At 45.9% G+C, this 23410-nt stretch overlaps 2 long non-coding RNA genes across 2 annotated transcripts; one reads left to right on the top strand and one right to left on the bottom strand.

The window, feature by feature from the left end:
- Positions 1-202: 202 nt before the first annotated feature.
- On the bottom strand, positions 203-6217 carry LOC101011435. Its single transcript, XR_002523131.2, has 3 exons — positions 4820-6217; positions 2543-2592; positions 203-1304 (listed from the first exon to the last, which is right to left on the bottom strand). It is a non-coding gene; the product is annotated as an uncharacterized LOC101011435 (long non-coding RNA).
- Positions 6218-9786: 3569 nt separating this feature from the next.
- LOC103885947 lies at positions 9787-10887 on the top strand. Its single transcript, XR_649303.3, has 2 exons — positions 9787-10466; positions 10624-10887. It is a non-coding gene; the product is annotated as an uncharacterized LOC103885947 (long non-coding RNA).
- Positions 10888-23410: the final 12523 nt, after the last annotated feature.

Here is a 23410-nt window from a genome sequence, read left to right as displayed (position 1 = left end):
AAGGTGACAGACTGTGGTTTGCAGGGGTCTCCAGCTCCTCCCTGTGTAACTTCCATCAGCTTTCCAACCTCTCCAAATATAAGTAAAAACTGTGCTTACTATGCAAACGCAGCTCTAAGGCCCTCCTACACCACAGTTCTGGAGCTGACACTACACACAGTGAGGACACTAAAAGGCTGATGAATACACTGACTGCCTACAGACAGAGCAGAGGGATGGCGCTGTCCCCCACTCTGTCTTGGACACCACCTTCTCCTCTGAAACAACACACTCCTCCACCTTGGAAGGGTGCTCCCATCCTCTCCCTATGAGGTTGTATATCTCACCACTGTCCCGAAGGGTCTGGGTCAAGTCTTCCACCAGGGCTGCTGCCTCCTCACTGTTTTCAGGCCAATGCTCTTGCAGCCAAGCCTGAATTTCCTTGGCAGCACAGTCAACATCTGCTCCTTGGTGTGTACCTCTGGCCTCAGCCAGTGATGACAGAGCTCTCAGAGGTGGCCAAGTACATCCTGCAGTCCTCTGGTTGCCTCTGCCTGGGGGCTGCCCTTGCCGGCACTCTGGGGAAAGGGCTCAGACTGAGGGCTATCCTCCTGCAGTACAGCTACCTGCACCCAGGAGTCATCCGCCAGGATCATTATGGTGACCTCCTCCTCTTGTCTTTCTTCCTCTTTGATAGAGCAGGAGCATCGCCATCTTGGGCAAGCCTATTCTAAATCCAATCAAAAACCTAAATCCAAAGGGCATCAGCCTAATGGCTAAGGTCAGCATGACCATAAGCCACAAACTAACATCTCTCACCAGAAACATTCAAAACTCCTTCCCAACCAGAGACACGCTAGTCCTGAGATAACCCACCTCTTGCCGGAAAGATGTCAGCCCCAAGATAACCTCCCTTCTGCCCAGAGACGTTCCAAACCTGCCAAAACTTCTGCCCCACACAGAAACATTCCAAGCTTGTGATAAGCACCCTCACCCTAAAACCAATATATACTCTTAGTCTGGAAGAGAAAGGGCTCCTGACTGAAATTGGCCAGAAGCCCCTCTCAGGTTTTATCTAAAGTAAACCTGTCTTTAAGTGTCTAGCCGTAGTTCATGTTTTTTTTTTTTTTACTCTTTCTTTAACTCTTACACTCTTGAGGCACCTGGACCAAGGGGCTCAGCGGAGTGGTCACTTTCGATATCTCTGTGGCCATCATCCAAGGTCCTGGGGCAATCACTTAGGCTTCAAGCCTTGAACCTCAGTCTTCTCCAGCCAGGCTCTGGGGTAAGACACCTCCCTCCTCAAATCGCAACAAGTAGTCCTGCTGAGAAACAAAAAAGAGAAACATAATCACTAAGTAGACTGTCCTAAAGCAATCTAACTCACAAGAGCCCAGGTCAGACCACCAGGTGGTCCTTACATATGCAAACCAACAGATGCTTCCTGTTGCTCTTAAAGGAAAAATGACTTATTCCTGAAAACACCTCTCTCTGTGGTAAGAGAAGTTAAGAAGTATTACAAGTGGCCAGGTGCAGTGGCTCACGCCTGTAATCCCAGCACTTTGTGGGGGCTGAGATGGGTAGATCATGAGGTCAGGAGTTCGATACCAGCCTGGCCAACATGGCCAAACCCTGTCTCTACTAAAAATACAAAAATTAACCGGGTGTGGTGGCATGCGCCTATAGTCCCAGCTACTCAGGAGGCTAAGGCAAGAGAATCACTTGAACCTGGGAGGTGGAGGTTCCAGTGAGCCAAGACCACGCCACTGCACTCCAGCCTGGGCAACAGAGCAAGACTCAGTCTCAAAAAGAAAAAAAAAAAAGTATCACAAGCACAAAAAATACAGCATTGTTCCTTCCAAAACACCAGAGAATGAGTATCAGAAATGCAAAGTCCCCAGAAAAACCCATGACTGAAATACTGAGGACTCTCCTAAGTCAGCTCTGACTTGCACTGTGTGACCTTGACCTAACATACAACTTAGTCACTCAATCTCAGTGACCACTGAATAAAGAGAGATAATAACACTCATCTTTTTATTCTTACGGGGGCATCTTAAGGATTAGCAGTGGATCAGATATCAAAGCACTTTGAGCTTCATTGGAAGAAAGGCAATATCTCAACTGCATTATTACCATACTTTATGAAGATTAAGACATGCTCATACATCTCCAATCCAGTCTTGGCCCCTCAGTAATTTATCTTAAAAATGTTAGATATAAATTCCAAATTTATCTTCAAATAATCAATATGTCAGTATGTTCAATTCTTTGCCTTCTACTTTTAAACCTAACTTCTTTGCAAAGCAACCTTTTTTGCCTATTCCACCCTGACTCATTCAGATTACCTGCTACCTGCTCCACCCTGACTCATTCTCTACCCTGCATAACCATTTTTTTCCCGCCAAAGCACTCACCCTGTCACTCTCTTTAAATTAGCCAATCGGAATTAGTTTAGCCTGTGCGGTCTAACCCCAGCCAATAGGGGAACAACACAGCAGCAAGGGCCATGTGTGTCAGGGATAAGAACCCCTTCCCCTCCCTGGTCCAAGTGTGTGCTCACCATTGCTCCATCTGTAAGGGCACACCCTTCTATAGAAGTAACTTGCCTTGCTGAAAATTCAAAAGAAAATTTTATATTAGAGTGCTATTTCTTTTGCGGCACCGAAACTTTATATATAACAACAACAAAAACCCATCTTTGCAAAAAGAAATTTATTTGCAAGGACACAAAACCACAACATCATTTCTAATTCCAAAAAATTGAGTCCTTAAGAATCCACCAGCAGGGGAATGGCTAATAAACTACAGCACATCCGTATAGTAGCACATATCAGAAACTGTGGTATAATAAAGGCTACCTTTGGGTGGTAATGACAGGGAAGGGGCTCAAAGGAGTCACCTGGGATGCTGGAAACTTTCGATATCTTGATTTGGCAATGGTTGCATAAGAGCAGACATGAAATTTAACATCTGTGCATTATACTATATGTATTTTTTAATATTTTAAAAATTATACTCACAAAGATTACTAATCACTAACGATTTAAGATAATCCTTCTGATATGAAAATAATGGATAAACGTCACTGGGCATGGTGGCTCACGCCTGTAATCTCAGTACTCTGGAAGGCTCAGGCGGGTGGATCACAAGGTCAGGAATTTGAGACCAGCCTGAACAACATGGTGAAACCCTGTCTCTACTAAAAATACACAAATTAGCTGGACGTGGTGGTGCACACCTCTAATCCCAGCTACTTAGAAGGCTGAGGCAGAAAAATTGCTTGAACTCAGAAGGCAGAGATTGAAGTGAACAGAGATTGCACACGGCACTCTAGCCTGGGAGACAGCGTGAGACTCTGTCTCAAAAAAAAAAAAAAAATAATTAATTAATTAATTAAATAATGGATAAACACAAAACCAGCAAGGCAGAAAAACCACAGACAAAGTAAGTCCCCAATTCCCTTTAAAAATGAACTCATACACAGGAAAAAAGAACCAGATGGCAGTTAGAAAATATCGAGAGCAGTGGAATTGCAAACGACTTAAAATAAATATTACGAAAGCAATACAAAATTATTTTTAGGCCAGGTACTGTGGTTCATGCCTGTAATCCCAGCACTTTGGGAGGCTGAAGAGGAAGACGGCTTGAGGCCAGTGTTACAGGAAAGGGGTCCGGATCCAGATCCCAAGAGCGAATTCTTGAATATCACACAAGAAAGAATTCAGGACAAGTCCACAGTGCAAAGTGAAACCAAGTTTATTAGGAAGGCAAAGGAATAAAAGAATGGCTACTCCATAGGCAGAGCAGTCCTGAGGGCTGCCAGTTGTCCATTTTTATGGTTATTTTTTGATGATACGCTAAACAAAGGGTGGATTATTCATGCCTCCCCTTTTCAGACCATATAAGGTAACTTCCTGACGTTGCCATGGCATTTGTAAACTGTCATGGCACTGGTAGGAATGTAGCAGTGAGGAGGACTAGAGGTCACTCTCATCACCATTTTGGTTTTGGTGGATTTTGCCCGGCTTCTTTACTGCAACCTGTTTTACCAGCAAGGTCTTTATGACCCATATTTTGTGCTGACCTCCTATCTCATCCTGTGACTTAGAGTGCCCTAACCATCCGGGAATGCAGCCCAATAGGTTTCAGCCTCATTTTACCCAGCTCCTATTTAAGATGGAGTTTCTGTGGTTCACACCCCTTTGACACCAGGAGTTGAAGACTGGCCTGGGCAACAGCTTGAGACCCCGTCTCTACAAAAAGGAAAAAAAAAAAAATTAAAAATTACTACATCATAAAGACTCAGATGACAATCCCCCTCAATAAAAAGGTGGGGGGAAAGTAGAAAAAAAGCTTAAAAAGAAAGAAAGATAGAAAGAAAAAGCTATTGGGAAAACTGAAGCTCTCAACATGTATTTTACTCAAATGACTAGAAGAAAGAGTGGCATATGGTAAAAGAGAACCCTTCCTACTTGGGAGCCTGGGAAAACTGTGCCCGGTCAGCTAAGTTGCCGTCTGACTTGGGGCATCACACGTCCCTTCTGAACCTCAGTTTCCCCATCTGTAAAACGCGTAGGCTGCGCGGGATGTCGTCGAATGTCCCTTCCCGTCCAAAGTCTGCGCTTCCAGGTAGGAGAGGCAAGGAGCGCTCCACCAAGGAGAAGCGTCCGGGATGGTTCGCGGAGCGCAGCCGGGCGCCTAAATCGAGGCTGCCCGGGCCCGCGGGACGCGAAGGGAGACCCAGATGCCCCAGCCCAAGCAGGGCTGCCGGCAGCTGGCTCCAGGCCCGCTATTCCCTTGCCTCGGTCTACTGCCCGGGGTCCGCGCGGCTCCAGACCTGCCTCTCCAGGTCACCTCTCGGGATACCAGGTCCTGCGGTGGCGGCTGCTCCACGTGCAAAAGTGCTCCCGGCCTTTCTGATGATATGCTAAACAATCGACCCGGCCCCTTGCACTCTGGCTCAAGCCCAGGGAGCACGGAGAGTCCTGGGCGGAACAGGTCCGCCCACCGCCGCGCTCATTGGCTGCCGAGAACGGCCCTGGGAATTCTGCCTTTCTATTGGCGGAGACAGCACCCAAAGCCGGAGGGCGGGAAGGAGTCTGGGCCCAACGCATTGTGGGAGACGTAGTCCGCCCGGAGACGAACTGGACCAAGGTCCCCTGAGCAGGGTTGCAGTTGATAGCCTGCGCAGTGCCCGCAGGCCAGAGGCAGGAAAATCCGCAGACTAGCCGTCAGGACCCCAGTGTTGGCCAGAGCTGTGACCTGAGACAAGCCGTTTCACTTCTCTAAGTCCTCTGTGTATTTGTCTATAAAATCTGAAAGGTGGATGGACGAACTTGAAGGTCGTTTTCAGCTACGAACCCGTGGCAAGGATTATTGTTAGGCGCCCCCGACCAGCGAGAGAGGACCCTGGGCAGGAAGGGAATCCATGAAGGAAAAAACCCTCATCGCCCAAGCCTGGGGCCTCTTTCCCAGTTTGCAGCTGTACACATGCACCAGGCCTTCGCATACCCCTTTGTTTTCGCACGTGGTATACCTGTGTTTGGAGAAAAGCTCTGCCCGCCTCCTCTGCCGCGGAACTCCCATTCTTTCAGCTCCTCCTGGGTGGAGCCTGCCCTGTCAGCACCTCCCTAGGCAGAGACACTGCTCCAGCACACCTGTTGGACGTCTTTTAAATTTTATTTAAAAAAATTGTGTGTATATATATATATACACACGCACATAGAGAGAGAGAGAGAGCGCACGCGCGAGTGAGACAAGATCTATTTATATATATATCTATAGATAGATGGATAGATAGATAGATAAATAGATAGATTTATCTCTCTCCTTGAATTCCTTGCTTCAGCCCAGAGTCTCCTGGAACTCCTGGGCCCAAGCAATCCTCCCTCTTCAGGCTCCCAAAATGCTGGAATTACAGGTGTGAGCCACTGCATCCGACTGACTCTCCATTTTAGTACCGACCACCATGTTACTTACCTGTCATTCTCAGCATGGGGGAACGGAGGGTGCCAGGGAGTGGGAGGATGGCCTGTATCTTGGTGTTCCTAGGGCTGGCGCTGTTGAAGAAATGGTTGCCCGAACCCTGCTTGAAAACAGGTGAGAAACTGCCTAGAAACTCAAGTGGAAAATCTCAGAATGGAGAGAGGCACCCTTAATGGCCTGTGATGGAATAGTTGTATATTTTGCACAGAGTAATTACTGGAGGCACATGCAGTGAAATAACTGCCTTTTTTTTTTTTTTGAGACAGAGTCTTGCTCTGTCTCCCAGGTTAGACTGCAGTGGCACAATCTCGGGTCACTGCAACCTCCACCTCCCGGGTTCAAGTGATTCTTCTGCCTCAACCTCCTGAGTAGATGGGATTACAGGCCTGCACCACCACGCCCAGCTAATTTAGTAGAGACAGGGTTGCACCATGTTGGCCAGGCTGGTTTCAAACTCCTGACCTCAAGTGATCTGCCCATCTTGGTCTCCCAAATTGCTGGGAGGCATGAGTCACCATGCCCAGTCCTTTTCCCATTTTTAATTGGATTTATTTGTAAGAGCTCTTTGTATATTAAGAAAATTATCTCTTTGACACAATAGTTGCTACTATTTCTCAGTTTGCTTTTTGTTTTGTTATAGAAATTTGAAGTTTTTATGCAATCAATTTGTTAATCTTGTCTTTTTATAGCGTCTGAGTTTTGTGTTAGAAAATCCTCTGCACCACTCCAAAGAAGTGAAATTCACCTGTTTTTCACTAACTAACCTCTTTAATCCAAATACAGAGATGCATAGTGAGGTTTAGCTAGTGAATCTTATCCAGTACCCTGGTAGTATCTTTATCAGTCCAGACTGACCACATGCAAACAGCACCACCTCCATGCCAGCCTGAGAAGTCTGCACTAAGCCCCTGGATGCAGAACTCCAGGCCACAACCCCTCCAGTGATATTTGGGGGATGACATTGTGTTAACAAAGATGAGTTTCCCCACATGTCCATCCTTATCAGGAATGGAAATTTACACAAAAGAGAAAAGATGCAGGAGAGGGTGGGGATGCACAGCTGGAACTTTCCAGCAGCCCAAGAATTCATTTACCTCTCTGTTCCTAACCCATGTCGACCCTTGACCACAAGAACTGGCACTAGCTTGTCACTGAAGGGTCCTAGAGAAGCCGTCTCCTCTGTGTCTGATTCTGGGAGGTTAGTTCTTGCCAGTGTTAAGGACCTATCCTACATGAGACAGAGAGGAAGTCACACTTAAGATCAATATATGGCATAATGATCCCACTGAGAAGGGTCCTGGTAGCTGAGGCAGTACGCTAAGACCAGCCTGCCACAGTGAGGCAAGCCTGGAAACAAAGCCAAGTTCAAGGTTGCTCCCCCAAGAGATTCCTTTCTCTGTTGGCCAAACCACAGGGGTGAGAAAGGCTCGGTTCCACCAGGAAGCATTCTTGGTTAAAAGCTGGAGAACTAATCTAGCTAACTTAAGTAAAAGAGACCTATTGAAAGACTGTCAGGGAACTGACAGAATAGAAGGAAGCTGATGGATCAGGCTTGAGAACAGTTAAGAACCGAGAAACAAAGAGGAAGGCCCCAAGAACCACAACAACAGTCTCTTAACAGAAACGGTTCAGCCTGCCCACCCCACGACCTCTGGTGGTATTGCAGCCATCTGTGTTTCCCCGCCCTTCTCACCCAAATGTCCACGTACAAGGAAAGAGCATTTGGTTGGCTGAGTCTAAGTCACATACACACTCCCTGGCTGCAGCAGGGCGAGAGAGGATCTGATCTGGATCCTAGCTTTTCTTACTAAGACCCCACACAAAGGCAGATTCTCCACTCTGGAGACTGAAGGTCTATTAGGCAGAAACAGTGTCACTACTTGTTTTTAGACTCTGAGCAGGAAGGGACTTCACCCCAAAGAATGCTACGCCTAAGGCATCTGGGGGCCCTTACCTCATCTAGAGTTGATGAAAAATGATGTGGGTGGGGACGGGGAGAACTGCTTCTCCTAACAGTTCTTTCCATAACAGTTTTGATTGTAAGTTTAGTCCATTAACATTCAAGGTTATTATTGATCTGTAAGGACTTACTCTTGCCATTTTGCTATTTGTTTTCTGGTGGTTGTGGTCTTCTCTTTCTTCTTTCCTTCCTTCCTGTCTTCCTTTTTGTGAAGATGATTTTCTCTAGTGGTATGATTTAACTTCTTGCTTTTGGTTTTTTGTGTATTCATTGAGTGTTTTTTTTGTTTGTTTGTTTGTTTGTTTGTTTTTGAGGTTCCCACAAGGCTTGCAATACTATCTTATCACCCATTGTTTTAAACTGATAACTTTACACTGCTTGCATAAAGGAACAAACAAATAAACAAGCAAAAAGAAAACTCACCAAAACTCTACACTTTAAATCTGTCTCTCTGCTTTTTAACTTTTTGTTGTTTCTACTTATATCTTATTGCACTGTGTCTTGAAAAGTTGTTGTAGTTATTATTTTTGTTTGGTTCATCTTTTAGTTTTTGTTGTTGTTTTTTTGAGACAGAGTCTCACTCTGTCACTTAGGCTGGAGTGCAGTGGTGCCATCTCGGCTCCCTGCAACCTCCACCTCCTGGGTTCAGGCAATTCTCCTGCCTCAGCCTGCCAGGTAGCTGGGACTACAGATACATGCCATGAGGCCCAGCTAATTTTTTTTTTTTTTGTATTTTTGGTAGAGATGCGGTTTCACTGTATTAGCCAAGATGGTCTCAGTCACCTGAACGCGTGATCTGCCCGCCTTGGCCTCCCAAAGTGCTGGGATTACGGGCATGAGCCACCGTGCCCAGCCTCATCTTTTAGTCTTTCTACTTAAGAGTTGTTTGCACACCACAATTACAGTGTTATAATACTCTGTGTTTTTCTGTGTACTTACTATTACCAGTGAGTTTTGTACCTTCAGATAATGTCTTATTGCTCATGAATGTCCTTTTGTTTCTGATTGAAGACTTTCCTTTAGCATTTCTTGTAGGATTGGTCTGCTGTTGGTGAAATCCCTCAGTTTTTGTTTGTCTGGGAAAGTCTTTATTTCTCCTTCATGTTTGAAGGATATTTTCGCTGGATATATTATTCTAGGGTAAAAGCTTTTTTTTTTTTTTTTTTCCCCTTCAGCCCATCACACATCATGGCACTCTCTCCTGGCCTGTAAGGGTTCCACTGAAAGTCTGATGCCAGATGCATTGGAGCTCCATTGTACGTTATTTGTTACTTTTCTCTTGCTGCTTTAGGATCCTTTCTTTATCCTTGACCTTTGGAAGTTTGAATATTAAATGCCTTCAGGTAGTTTTCTTTGGGTTAAATCTGCTTGGTGTCCTATAATGTTCTTGAATATTTATTCTCTGCTATTATCCCTTTGAATAAACTTTCTACCTCTATTTCTCCACTTCCTCTTTAAGGCCAGTAACTCCTGGCTTTGCCCTTTTGAGACTATTTCTAGATCTTGCGGGCATACTTTGTTCTTTTAAATTTTTTGTCTCCTCTAATTGTGTATTTTCAAATAGTTTGTCTTCAAGCTCACTAATTTTTTCTTCTGCTTGATCAATTCCACTATTAAGAGACTCTGATGCATTATTTATTGTCGATTGCATTTTTCATCTCCAGAATTTCTGCTTGATTCTTTTTAATTATTTCAATCTCATTGTTAAATTTATCTGATAGAATTCCAAATTCTTTTTCTGTATTATCTTTAATTTCTTTGAGTTTCCCTGAAACCACTATTTTGAATTCTCTGTCTGGAAGGTCACATATCTCTGTTTTTCTATGATTGGTCCCTGGTGCTTTAATTAGTTTGTTTGGTGAGGTCATGTTTTCCTGGATGGTCTTGATGTTTGTGGATATTCAATGCCTGAGCATTGAAGAGTTAGGTATTTATTGTAGTCTTCTCAGTCTAGCAGTGCATTACCCTCCCGGCTTTGATATGTGCCAATACACATGGAGTATTCCAAGGCAGAGAGGCTCCCTCAAGCCTCAGTGTTCAAGGTGTTTACTGGAACTTCATCACAGAGGCATGCTTGATTGTCCACGTGGATCTTCTCAGTTTTCAGTTTCCAGTCCTTCCAGGGGTGACCTAAAGTCTGGACTCTAAATCGCCTAGTAGGTATTCCTGGCCTGGCTAGACCCCACCCTAAATCTCATTATTAGACTATCCATTATGACCCAAGACCCCCAGGCAAAGATACTCCTGTTAGGCATTACACATTGAAGACTACCTCCCAGGAGTCTAGGACAAAGGACAGTCCTCTTTTTGGTCAAGGTTAATTTTTATTTGAAACTGTACGACATGCCATCACTCCATTATCCTTTCTGTTTTATCTTCAAAATAACCCTAATTGGTGGGTAAGGATGTTTATTATTATAAACAAGATCTCAAGAGGGAAGACGCTTGGGCAAGGTTGCACAGTCGATCCTGGACTCAAGGTACAAGACTCTTTCCACTCTCTTAGCACCCCAAGTCCTGAGAAGAAGATGGAAACAAGGTGTGTATATGTGTGTGTGTGTGCACATGTGTGTTTGTGTGTGTAAATGTATATTTAATGAGTATGTGTGGATATGTGTATGTCTCTGTGTGTTTGTGTATATATGTGGATGTTTCTGTGTCTATAAGTATGGTTGTATATGTGTGTATCTGTTCAGTGGTGCACATCTGGAATGCCAGCTACTCAGGAGGCAGATGAAGGATGATCACTTGAGCCTAGGAGTTTGAGAGAGAGAAAATTTCAATGATCTTCTTGCAATTAGAAGAAGAAACCTGGGGTTGGACATAAAAAGACATAAAGCACCGCATAAAGAGGCAGAGAAATGTCTAATGAAAAACAAGTGATCAAGAATTAAGTAGTTCATCTATAAAGAAATATAGCACTTTAGCAACAGAATAAAACTGCAAGATAATTTCCTCTAGAACCCTGATAATCTTTGTGAGAAACTGTCGATCGCATATGTTAATCGCCAAAACTTGCAGGACTCTGTGCAACAGAACTGGCTAGTAAAATCATTTTTCTTAAACTCATTATGCTACAAGTGGCATTCAACTCTTTCTCAAGCAAGATTTCACAAACCTATCTCCAGCTTCCAGATGGTGAGGGAAAGTGTGATCAGATTTTATGATAAATTGTGCCTGTCTCTGAGCCCATCTCCTCCTATTGAAGAGAAGGAAAATGAGGCAAGCACATTGCAGCCCTGCTGACAAAAGTCACAAGATAAGCAAATAATTATTATTTAAAACCAGAAAGTACTATAATTTATTCACGAATGCCACACATTCTATATTAGATCTTTCAGTTCAATTTACTTGTATTCTTTGAAGCAAATTTATAAGATTCAAATTATTCAGAAAATACTCCCAAGCTAATAAAACACTTTAATCACAGGAAGTATCGTGCTACACAATATGGTGTGGTGGTGAAGGGTGTAGGCTTTAAAACCAGAAAACACAGGTTCAAGTCCTGGCTCTATTACCTTGGCAAGGTTACATGGTCTTGCTGTGCCTCAATATCTCCATCTAAAATGTAGGGATGACAATAATAGTGTCTATTTCACAGAGTTGTTTTGAGGAAAATAATATATATAGAGCACTTTGAACAGCAGTTATTGCTATATAAATGTTTGCTATAGTTATTATAACATTTCAGATTATAAATATCTACCCTGTTACTCAGATAACAAGAGTCCCTAAGCTGATAACATGATGAAGAGCTTTTGGGTTTCTTAATTTCCATCAGTTTTGTGAGGGAAAAAATACTACATGAAGAAGAGCAACTAAGCAGGCGTGAGAAGGAAGCTTGGCTTAAGATTGGGGGGCTTGGATTTATTAGGCTTTTGTCTTCTAAAAATTTCCAAAGCTCCATTGATAAGAAGATGTTCAATATCAGTCTAGCTAAAAAGGACAAATAGACCCCACAAGACACTGAGTTACAGCCAAAAGTAGAAGGGTAATAAATGAAATACGGAAAACTACACAACCAGAAAAATCAACAACTACCAGTACCCAAAACAAGGCTAAATCTCACAGGATTATGTTGAATGAAAGAAGCCAGCCACAAACGCGCACATACTGAATGATACCATTTACATGAAGTTCAAGAACAGGCGAAACGAATCCATGGAATCATGTGAGATTTTGCCATGTTTTGGGTGCCACCAAGATGGCACTTTGAACAGTGTGTTCTAACATGGTGGAAAGGACAGAAAAACAAAAGAAGAAAACTGAGCTAGGTAGCTCCCTCAAGCCCTTTCATAAGGTCACTAATCCCACTCATGAGGGGGCTCCTCCCTCATGACTTAGTCATCTCCTAAAGACTCCACCTCTTAATGCTATCACACTGGGGTTGAAGTTCCAACATGAATTTTGGAGGAGACACAATCATTCCAACCATAGCAAATATACTTTACTAAAAAAGAAGAAAAAAGAAAAATCTTGTCTCTAAACATAGTATTTTAAGAGTTTATATATTTACAGCCCAGTTTTCCACTTGCATACATAAATATTTGTGACCATGAGTGTCATTCTTAGCTGAGAAAAGTTTCAGTAAGTTAATTTTTTCTCACATTATCTATTAATATCTTATTCAGATAAAACCAAATTTCTAACCTAGATTTTAGGTTGAGATAGAAACCCATAGTCATTTGTTGTGATGTGAGCATGACAGAGACAGATATTAACTAACAGAATCCAACTATTAAAATAAATTTAAGGGCACAATTCTCTACTGACTCCCCCAGACAAATCATTACTTGGATAGCAATGAATCAACTAAAAATGGAAGTGAGAACAGTTAGAGTCCTTTTTGCAATGGATGGATGTTTATGAGACTATTAAGTGAAGAGGGTTCAGAAACAAGGGGATAAATGGCATGCTAATTTGGGGTTGAATGGAGTAATGAGATGATCTTGGAAATACAAGAATAGTGCTTAATGGGACTTGTCTACTTGCAATTCAATAAACCAATATACGTAAATTCAAAGAGACAAAGGACATGAGCACTTAGAACAAAATTATAGGAATACTGCCAGTCACAGTGGCTCATGCCTGTAATCCCAGCACTTAGGGAGGCTGAGGCAGGCAAATCACCAGAGGTCAGGAGTTTCTGACCAGCCTGGCCAATGGGGTGAAACCCCATCTCTTCTAAAAATACAAAAATCAGCCGGGCATGGTGGTGGGTGCCTACAGTGCCAGCTACCTGGGAGGCTGAGGCATGAGAATCACTTGAACCGGAAGGCGGAGGTTGCAGTGACCCGATTGCCCCACTGCACTCCAGCGTGGGTGATGAGACTCCGTCTCAGAAAACAAACAAACGAACAAACAAACACAAATTTGCAGGGATAAATTTAGCAAAGAGGTACCAAAGTTGAGATAAGGGTCACTGTTCCACATCTGACACCTTTAATTCTTGAGTCATGGGGATGGCAAGCCAGGAACAGAATCTTCTGACCAGAAGCTAAAACCAGCCTTTGGGGTGGGTTCAGAGAGACTGTTCAGACTCAAGATGTGAAAGCAGATGTTGCCTGGTAGAAAATATCCCGAATGCAAGGGCATTTTCAAAGACAGTGGTGCTCGGGAAAAGAGAATGCTGTGTTTAAAAAGGTAAAAAAAAAAAAAAAAAAAAAATTTAAAAGAATAGAAACAAGGAAGGAAAAGTGACAGACAGTAGGGTGACCATACGTTCTCAGACCATCCAGGCTCTGAGGAGGGCGAGACTAGGCCAAAGTTACCCAGCAACAAGGTACAGCTAAGCTTATGTTTGCTGTCCCGGTGCAATTATTATAGTGCCCCTTTCACTCTCCGAAGTGTCTGGATTTCGATGATAAAGCTTATGATCACCCTACCAAAGAGAGGAAATTAGCCAGAAGACCCATGTGTCCATTTTAAACCGCGTGGACTGGCCCACAGTCCCGTGCCCCTGCCCAACTGAGCGGCGTGCACCACCTCTGCCTCGCCCTACCCCGTCCTGCCCAGGGCTCCAGGAAGGCTGGAGAGGAACCCTCGGCTCCCGCGCTGCTCTGGTGCCACCTGCAGGTTACGTGTGGGAACTGCTTCTCCACACCCTGACCCTGGACAACCTTGGACTTGGCCAAAAGACATTCCGAGCAGGGGAAGCCCCGACTGGGAAGTTGGCTGGACCCTGAAGTCCACGTTACAGAATAAGATGGGCCCAGCTTAAACCAACAGAACCCAGCTCCTCCTCTTCCTACCCACTCCTGTCCTGTCTCATTTTGTAGCCGGGAAACTGAAGCCTAATTCAGATTTTTCATTGGTAGGATTGTGAAGCATACAGTTGGAGCCTCCCAGATGCCATTCCCCACATCTCTGTCTTTCCTCTAATGCGTTAGGATAGTGGGGAAGCAAGAGAGCTTAAGCTCACTAAGCTCCTAACGTGTACAGGCCAGTGTGGGCACTTTTCTCTCCAGCCTCGCACTTGATGGGAAATAGGTGATCACACAACTAGGAGACAGGATCAGAGTGGGCTCGTGCTCTCACCGTCTGTCAGCTGAAACTGGAACCCAGTGTGAATATGTCAGTCTAAATGCAGAGCTCTATTCCCTTGGTCACCAACACCAATTCCCAAGGCAGAACCCCAGGAGGGCTGGACTGAAGGACCTGGAGGTACTAGAAAACAGCTCAAGAGTGGTGTACATGTCACTGGAATTTGGATTCCCTGTGTGCCAGCTCGTGAATACAATGGGCAGTAAACTGAGGACATTGTAGGGTTCACCTTCTTTTAGGGATCACAGTTCTGCTCGACCTATCTCCAATGTCTGAAAACTGTTAGCCGAGCATATTTTGTTCCATTTTTTCTAGTTGTTCAAGGTGGGAGGCAAATCTGGTCCCTGTTAGCAATCATGGCCACATGTAGAGGTTGCAGGATGTTGTTTATATCTGTATCTTTACTTTTTTTTTTTGAGACAGGATCTCACTCTGTCACCCCAAGTGGTGCCATCTCACCTCACTGCCACCTCCACTTCATGGCCTCAAGTGATCCTCCCACCTCAGCCTCCCAAAGTGCTGGGGTTACAGGTGTGAGCCACTGTGCCTGGCCTAAAACTGTATCTTTCTTATTATCAGTGAAGTTAAACAATTTTTCCTGTGCGTCAGCAGCATTTGCATTTCTTTTTCTTTGAACTTTCATATATGTTTTCAATTTTTCTTAGAATTGTTGGTCTTTGTCTTCTCTACTTTTGAAATAGAATGAATATGATATTAATTGTACTTCAAATTGTGACCATGATGGAGTACCTGTATTGATGATAGTCTCCCAGCATGCACAACTACAAAGCTGGACAAAGTACATGAAGAAATTGTCTTCAGACATTGGGCAATAGGCAGTTCCAGGTACTATCTGAGAGAAGGGAATCACATTAAGTTACTGTTACATTTTTCTGGTGGGGAGTTTCCAAACCCTCAATGACAGCACCAGGAAGCAGAGTCCAAGCCAAGAGGATCAGTCTTGTTTGGTGGAGGAAACAGAGACTGCCGCTCAGGGCTGCTAAAATGTGTGTGGCAGAGTATCAGAAAGGACAGAGTTGCAGAGAAGGAGCCCCATAAATCTTATAGAGGTTGCTACAGGTCCTTGGCCAAATCACACACTATGAAAGTGTGGACTGAGACTCTGCAAGGCCCAAGACAGAACAGCCAATGGGGAGCTGAAAGCTAAACAGTAATTTCAGTGGTCACAGAGTGCTGGAGATACATCTGAATTCTGGCTCAGACAGAGTCTCCACTCTTGGAATCTCAGGTCTTGATGAATATCCCAGACATTCACAGGAGGGTCCAGAAGGCCATGCCTTGGGATTAAGGAAGATTCCCTAGAAATAAGGGCAAAACTGAAAAACAGCTTACCCTAACAAAACCTAAAATGTAGCCTGACACACATGATCAAATTCACCCATCAGTAATTTAATTCCCTGCCAAAACAAAACTCAACACTAGAGTAGGATAACATAACCCACATCTCTACAATGAAGGTTCACAATGTCCAACAGCTCAAGAAACACTTACTAGACGTGTGAAAAAGCTAGAAAATACATCCTAAAATTAAGAGAAAACCAGTCAATTCAAACAGACCCACCATGCATGGCGGCTCATGCCTGTAATCCCAGCACTTTGGGAAGCCAAGGCAGGAAGATCACTTGAGTTCAAGACTTCGAGACCAGCCTGGGCAAAATGGCAAAACCCCATCTCTACTAAAAATTCAAAAATGAGTTGTGTGTGGTGGTGTGCAGGCGTCCATAACCCCCAGGCTGTAGATGGTACCAGTTAGGTACCTGTTAGGAACCAGGCTGCACAGCAGGAGGTGAGTGGTGGGCGGTGAGTGTAACTGCCTGAGCTCTGCGCCCTGTCAGATCAGCAGGCATTAGATTCTCATATGAGTGTGAACCCTAATGTGAACTGCACATGTGAGGGATCTAGGTTTCACACTCTTTATGAGAATCTAATGCCTGATGAGTTGAAGTGGAATGGTTTCATACCAAAACCACCGCCCCTGACTCCGTCTCTGGAAAAATTGTCTCCTGTGAAACCAGTCAGGACTGCAGGTAGCATGTGCCTGTGGTCCCAGTTACCTGGAAGGCTGAGGTGGAAGGATGGATTGAGCCTGGGAGGTGGAGGTTGCAGTGAGTTGAGATCATGCCACTGCACTCCAGCCTGGACAACAGAGTGAGATCTTATCTCAAAGAAACAAATAAACAAAAAGGGCCAGGCATGGTGGCTCACACCTGTAATCCCAGCACTTTGGGAGGCTGAGGCAGGCAGATCACCTGAGGTCAGAAATTCAAGACCAGCCAGGTGAGGCAGAGGTTGTAGTGAGCTGAGATGGTGCCATTGCACTCCAGCCTGGGCTACAAGAGCGAAACTCCATCTCAAAAAAAAAAAGGAAAAAGAAAGGATGAAAGGAAGAAAGAAAGCAAGAAAGGAAGGAAGGAAGGAAGGAAGGAAGGAAGGAAGGAAGGAAGGAAGAAGGAAAGAAAGAAAGAAAGAAAGAAAGAAAGAAAGAGAGAGAGAGAGAGGGAGGGAGGGAGGGAGGGAGGAAGGAAGGAAGGAAGAGAGAGAAAAAAGACTCTCTTTCTCACACATTGGAATTATCAGGCAAGACGAGCTTTAAAGTAACTACGTACATACATTAAATAATTTAGAGAAATATCAATACCTGTGAAGGATGGTGAAAAAAGAATTTAGAGAAATACGTTTTAGTATAAGTACGTCCTAAATATGCATGGTACATACTTACTAAAAAAATAGTTTACTTTTTATCAGAAATCTAAATTTAACTGGGTGTCCTATATTTTATCTGGCATCTGTACCCCAAAGCCAAGCAGGAGAGAGTCCAGAGTCCTATCTTCCAGCAGGCGACCTAGCCTAGGACAGGGCCTGGCCAGGGGCAATTGTGCATTGGATGGGTTTGAGATGCCAGTCATTCATGTGTCAAAGGTTTGCCAGGCCAGCATACAATCAATATTATTTTTATTTAATATTTTTGTCTAAAGCAACTTTAAAAATTTTAACCTTTTATTTGGAAATATAGATTCAGAGGAAATTTCAAAGATGGTACAGAGAAGGTTTTAGTGGACTCCTCACTCAGTTTCCTCCAAAGGTTCTATTTTATATTAGTGTAGAACAATATCTAACAATGTCACGTGTCTAGGTCTATGCCATTTTATCACATATGTAGACTCCTTTAATCACTGCTACAATCAAGATACAGAACTGTTCCACCACCACAAAATTCCCCCTCCTGCTGTTCCTCTGCACTCATTCCTGACTCTTCCCCTCCACTATTCCTACTCCTGGCAACCGCGAATCTGCTGTCTGTCTTTATAATCTTCTCACTTCAAGAACATTATAAAAAGCAAAAATTAGCCAGGCATGGTGGCACCAGCTTGTAGTTCCAGCTACACAGGAGGCTGAGGCAGGAGAATTGCTTGAACCTGGGAGGTGGAGGCTACAGTGTCCTGCCACTGCAGTCCAGCGTGAGAGACAGGGCGAGACTCTCTCAATGAATGAATGAATGAATGAATGAATGAATGAAGGCCTGGCACGGTGGCTCACACCTATAATCCCAGTGCTTTGGGAGGCCGAGGCAAGTGGACAAAAATTAGCCAGGCATGATGGTGTGTGCCTGTACTCCCAGCTACTTGGGAGGCTGAGGCATGAGAATCACTTGAACCTGGGAGGTGGAGGCTGCAGTGAGTTGAGATCGTGCCACTGCCTTCCAGTCTGGGCCACAGAGTGAGATTTCGTCTCAAAAACAAACAAACAAACAAAAAAACAAAGAAAAAAAGAACATTATTGTAGATAACATAAATGGAATCACACAGAATGTGGCCTTTCGAGACTGGCTTTTTTTTTTCCCTACTCAGCAAATGCCCTTTAAGATCCATCCAAGTTGTGCATGTTCCTTTTTATTGTTTTTTTCTGTTTGAGATGGATTCTCGCTCTGTCACCCAGGCTGGAATGCAGTGGCGCAATCTCAGCTCACTGCAACCTCTGCCTCCTGGGTTCAAGCAATTCTCCTGCTTCAGCCTCCTGAGTAGCTGGGATTATAGATACCCACCACCATACCAGGCCTTTTTTTTTTTTTTGAGATGAAGTTTTCCTCTTGTTGCCCAGTACAATGGTGCAATCTCGGATCACTGCAACCTCTGCCTCCCAAGCTGAAGCAATTCTCCTGCCCCAGCCTCCTGAGCAGCTGGGATTACAGGTGTTTGACACCATGTCCAGCTTTTTTTTTTTTTTTTTTTTGCATTATTAGTAGAGATAGGGTTACACCGTGTTGGCCAGGCTGGTATTGAACTCCTGACCTCAGGCGATCTGCCTGCCTCGGCCTCCCAAAGTGCTGAGTTTACATGTGTAACCCATCATAGTATTTCATAGAATGGATGTATCAGTTTGCTTAACCATTCGCCTATTGGGGGGTATTTGTTCCCAGTTTGGGGCTATTACAAATAAATCTGCCATGAACAATCATGTGTGAGGTTTTGTGCAGACATCAGTTTCATTTTCTGGTACAAATGCCCAGAAACAATTCCTGGGTCATGTATTAAGGTGTATGTTTAATTAAAGAAGCTGCCAAACTATTTTCTAGAGTGTCTGTACCATTTTATATTCCCACCAGCGATGTATGAGAGAGTGAGTTTTGTCTGCATCCTCGCCAATATTTGATATTATCACTATGTTTGATTTGAGCTGTTTTAATAGATATGTAGTGATATCTTACTGTGGTTTTAATTTGCATTTCCCCAGTGGTTGGTGTTGAAGATCTATTCCTGTGCTTTAAGTCAACTCATTTTTAAAACCTAAATAAATGTATTTAAAAAGGAAATTTTTGCTTTGGGAGGCCAAGGCAGGCGAATTGCTTGAGTCCAGGAATTCAAGACTAGCCTGAGCACATGGTGAAACTCTGTCTCTACTAAAAATATCCGGCATGGTGGTGTGCACCTATGGTTTCAGCTACTCGGGAAGTGAGGCAGGAAGATTGCTTGAGCCTGGGAGGTCAAGGCTGCCATGAGCCATGATTGCTCCATTATACTCCAGCCTGGGTGACAGAGCAAAACCCTGCCTTAAATAAAAAATGAATAAAAGGAAATTTGTGATTAGTGGTTCTCAAAGTGTGGTCCCTGAGCCAGCAGCATCAGCATCACCATCACCTGAGAACTTGTTAGAAATGCAGATTCTCAGGCACCACCCCAGACCTCCTGAATCAGAACCTCTGAGGAGTGGGTTCAGTGATCTGTGGTTTAACAAGCCCTCCCGGTGAGAATCAGTCTCATTTACTACAAGTAGAAGGTAATGGTAAAAATAAATGCATCTGCATATCACCTGAAATCCTCTTGTGGGCCCCAGGTTCACACACCACACTTCTGGGCAGGAACCCCACCCACAGAGGCTATGACAAGAATGCTCCTGCCCCTGGGGCTGTGCAGTGACAGCTCACACAGCTCCACGTGGCAGTTCTGAGTTTGGGAAGCACCGAAGCAGTCCTACCACAGCCCTTCCTGACCTTCAGTGGACTGAGAAAATCCAGGCTCTGAGGAGCCCAAAGTCACCCAGCAACATGGTCAGTCTCCTTTCCCTGGGCCCTCACAATGCCTGGCCTGTTTAAAGCCTGACTCTATTCACTGCTGAGTGAAAACTCCAGCTCCAAAACGGAATATGGGGAAGGATACTATCTTGGGCAGCTTATGTTTATAGCTGCAGATACATGGGAAAAAAAGTCCAAAAATACTGTTGAAGCTGTTATTTAGGGAGAGATGGGGTTTGCTGGTTTTTTGTGTTTTTAATTTTTGTATTTCATAATTTTTATCACAATTCATAGTACACAATCAAAATGTATTAAATATAATAATAAAAATCAACATGAAGCCTGATCCAGTCACGGCCTATCATTGGCAGAGTCAGGAAGTCTTCCAGATAGAGCAGCCCCGCACCTGTCCCAGGTCACACTCTGTGCACATACTAGGTCCTCTGGACACCCTCACCCCGTGGCGGCCTCCACATCCATACTCACCAGCACCTCCTGTGGGTTAGGCCCTCCCCTGCATCCAGCCCTGGGCACCCCCTAGCCCAGAGGGCACCTCATGGTGTGAGAGTCCGCCTGTCTGTCTCTAAAGAGAGGAAAGCTCCTTGGGACATGTGTTCCGCTTGACCATCACCCCGGCCTGGTACAGAAAGGTGGACAGTGGGTATTTGGTGAATAAATGAATGAATGATTGGAATGAATCCCCAAAATGGTGATTTCCTGAGGCCCGTCTCCAGCTGGCCTAGGTGGAACCAGTTCCACTTTTCACGGGAAAGCCAGGTGTGAGGAGCGGGGCAGGTATGTGTGAGGGGCCAGGTTCTCGAAGGCTGCATGGACACGGGGCTTGTGGCGGGTCTGGGGGTGGCAGTGCTGCTGTGGGAGCCTTGGGGAGGGCTCGTCCCTGGAATCCCCCAGGGTATCCTGGTGCCCCCAGCTGCTGCATGGTATGAGAATTCCCGGCTGGTGGGGACACACAGGGACTTGTTTGGATTGGCCATCTGGTCCAGTCCAAGGAGCTGTGCCTCCAGCCCCTCAGGGAAAAACTCACTTTTGATGTGTGACAACAGCTTCAGGCAAGGGGAGGGAGAGGTGTGCTGGGCCTCGGACTTAGAAGCCAGAAGCCAGTTCATGCCCCTACCTTGGTCTACGTGGGAAAGGGATGGGACCTCAGCTAGCTCCAGGGTCCTGGGTTATGGTCAGAACCCTCCCTTATGCACTTAGTGACTTGGGCTGACCCAGCCCCTCCCTGAGCCTCATCAGTGAAACCAGGGCTGGGCCAGGGCTCTCAACACCTCCCAGCTCCAACCTCTGGCTTTGTCCCAGGAGGGCCGGAGATCAGACAGAGGTGATCCAGGCTCACCTGTTTGCCTCAGCCTCCTTGTGGAGCCTCCCTCTTTCTGCCTGTGAGGTGGGTGGGGCCAGAAGGAAGGGCACTCACCTGTGGGTCTCTGACTTCTCTGCCCAGGTGTGCCTGGAGAGCCTGGTCTATACCCAGTGCTCTGCTACACCCCATGGCCTGGTCACAACCTCCCTGCCTCCAGAACAGCCCTGGCCCAGGGAAGAAGCTGGTCTCTGCATCGAATGATAGGTAGAAAATGGAAGTGGAGACGACAGCTCTGGAAAGGAGCCAAGGACGAGGTGCCTTCCCAAGGATGTGGAGGGTTTTTCCAGAATGGAGCTTGACTGGTGCGGGCAAACATCAGGAGTTGGGAAGGGTGGTTCCCTCTGTGGGAGCCGGGGCAACTTGCCTGGGCCAAACGGTGGTAGGCTGTGGGTAGGGCAGGCAGAGCTGGGGTGCCTGGAGCCTGGGGTCCCTGTCCTTGCAGAGGACTGGAATACAAAACAAGTGTCCCCTGCCCTCTGGCTGGGGGTCATCCTCTACTTCCAAGCCCAGACACACACCAGCTGCCACAAGCCCCTGAGGCTCTTCAGAGGACCAATGGGCAGCCACACCCACTCTTGGCCAACTTGCTGGGCCCACCTGCACCCTGGTCAGGGCCCATGACTGAGGGGACTCCCTGGGGACAATGGGGGCAGTCTCATGCTGCCCTCTTACAGGTGGGTCAGTCCCTGGGATCTGGTGTTGGGCTGGGGTGGGCTGAGGCTGTTCTCTGCCAGGGTGCCTGGTGGACAGCAGGTGGAGCAACTTCTCCTTGGCTTTCCTGGACTGCAGGACACAGCTGAACACTGCACATTACTCTGGATGCCTTCAGATCTTCAGGGGACCCTGGGAAGGAAGAGGGGCTGCCCCTGCAGGGGGCCAGGACCCTGGCTCATGCTTGCTCCCTGCAGCAGACACTTCCTTTCCAGATTGATATCACTTGATTCCTGAAGTCCTGGGCTACTGACCAGAGAGAGCCCCACACCCTCACCAAGGCCTGTTCTTGCATCAGAGCAGCTAGTACACGAGTTCAGAGCTGAAGGGCGTAGAGAGAGAACACAGGGCTCTGTAAGAGTTCTCGGCTCCCTGCTGCAGTGGGACCCATAGAAGGCCCCCCAAAGATCTGCAGCTGCTGTAAGTCACTGGGAGGAAACTGTGGCAGACATGTGTTTCCCCAGCCTGGTAGATGCAGACGGGTGTCCGGGTCCCCGAGTGGGAGGCCCAAACATGGCCTTGGATGTGGCAGTGCAGGAATTCTAGCCAGCTCTGGGGCCCTGGGCAAGTCATTTAACCTCTCAGAACCCCACTCCTGGTCACCATGGGGCTCTTGTGTGGATGTAAAGGACCCTCAGGCCACTTATGTCCCATCAGTGGAAGCCTAGCGTGGGTGGAGACCCCCGAGACTGAACTCAGTGGTGGGATCCAGCCTGCCCAGCTCTCCTACATAGAGCCCAGAGCCAGCAGGGTGGGCTTCCTGGAGACGCAGGCACTCCTGCGGGCTGGGGAGCATGAGCAGGGGTCCCTTTGGGAAGGTGGAAGAAGCTGCGGTCAGTGGAGGCCATCATGAGGCAGAGCTTGGGCAGAAAAGGCATGATGATTGGGGGATCTGAGACCCGACAGAGCCTGGACTGAGGACACTGTGGCCACCTCCTCCAGGTGCCGCTCAGGTGGTGGAAACTGAGCTATGGCTGGGCCCCCTGGTCCTGAGTGAGGCCTTGCCAGTCTTGGAAGCTGTGCCAAAGGTGGCTTCAGGTAAGGGCGCATCTGAGGACTTTTTTTTTTTTTTTTTTTTGAGACAGGGTCTTGCTCTGTCATCTAGGCTGGAATGCAGTGGCATTATCATGGCTTACTGCTGCTTCAAACTCCTGTCAAGTGATCCTCCACCTCAGCCTCCCAAAGTGCAGGAATTATAGGCCTGAGCTATGGAGCCCGTTTTAAATCTTAATAAATATCTGCTCCTGGTCTGCTTCCCTGGCTGACACACATGCTGGCATCTTGCGCCCAGACAGACATGTTTCTGGACTTGGTTCCA

This window comes from Papio anubis, unplaced genomic scaffold (assembly GCF_008728515.1).
Source record: "Papio anubis isolate 15944 unplaced genomic scaffold, Panubis1.0 scaffold199, whole genome shotgun sequence".
Lineage (NCBI taxonomy): Eukaryota > Metazoa > Chordata > Mammalia > Primates > Cercopithecidae > Papio > Papio anubis.
Note: the sequence above shows the minus strand (reverse complement) of the source record. Positions and strands in the feature narration are given on the sequence as shown.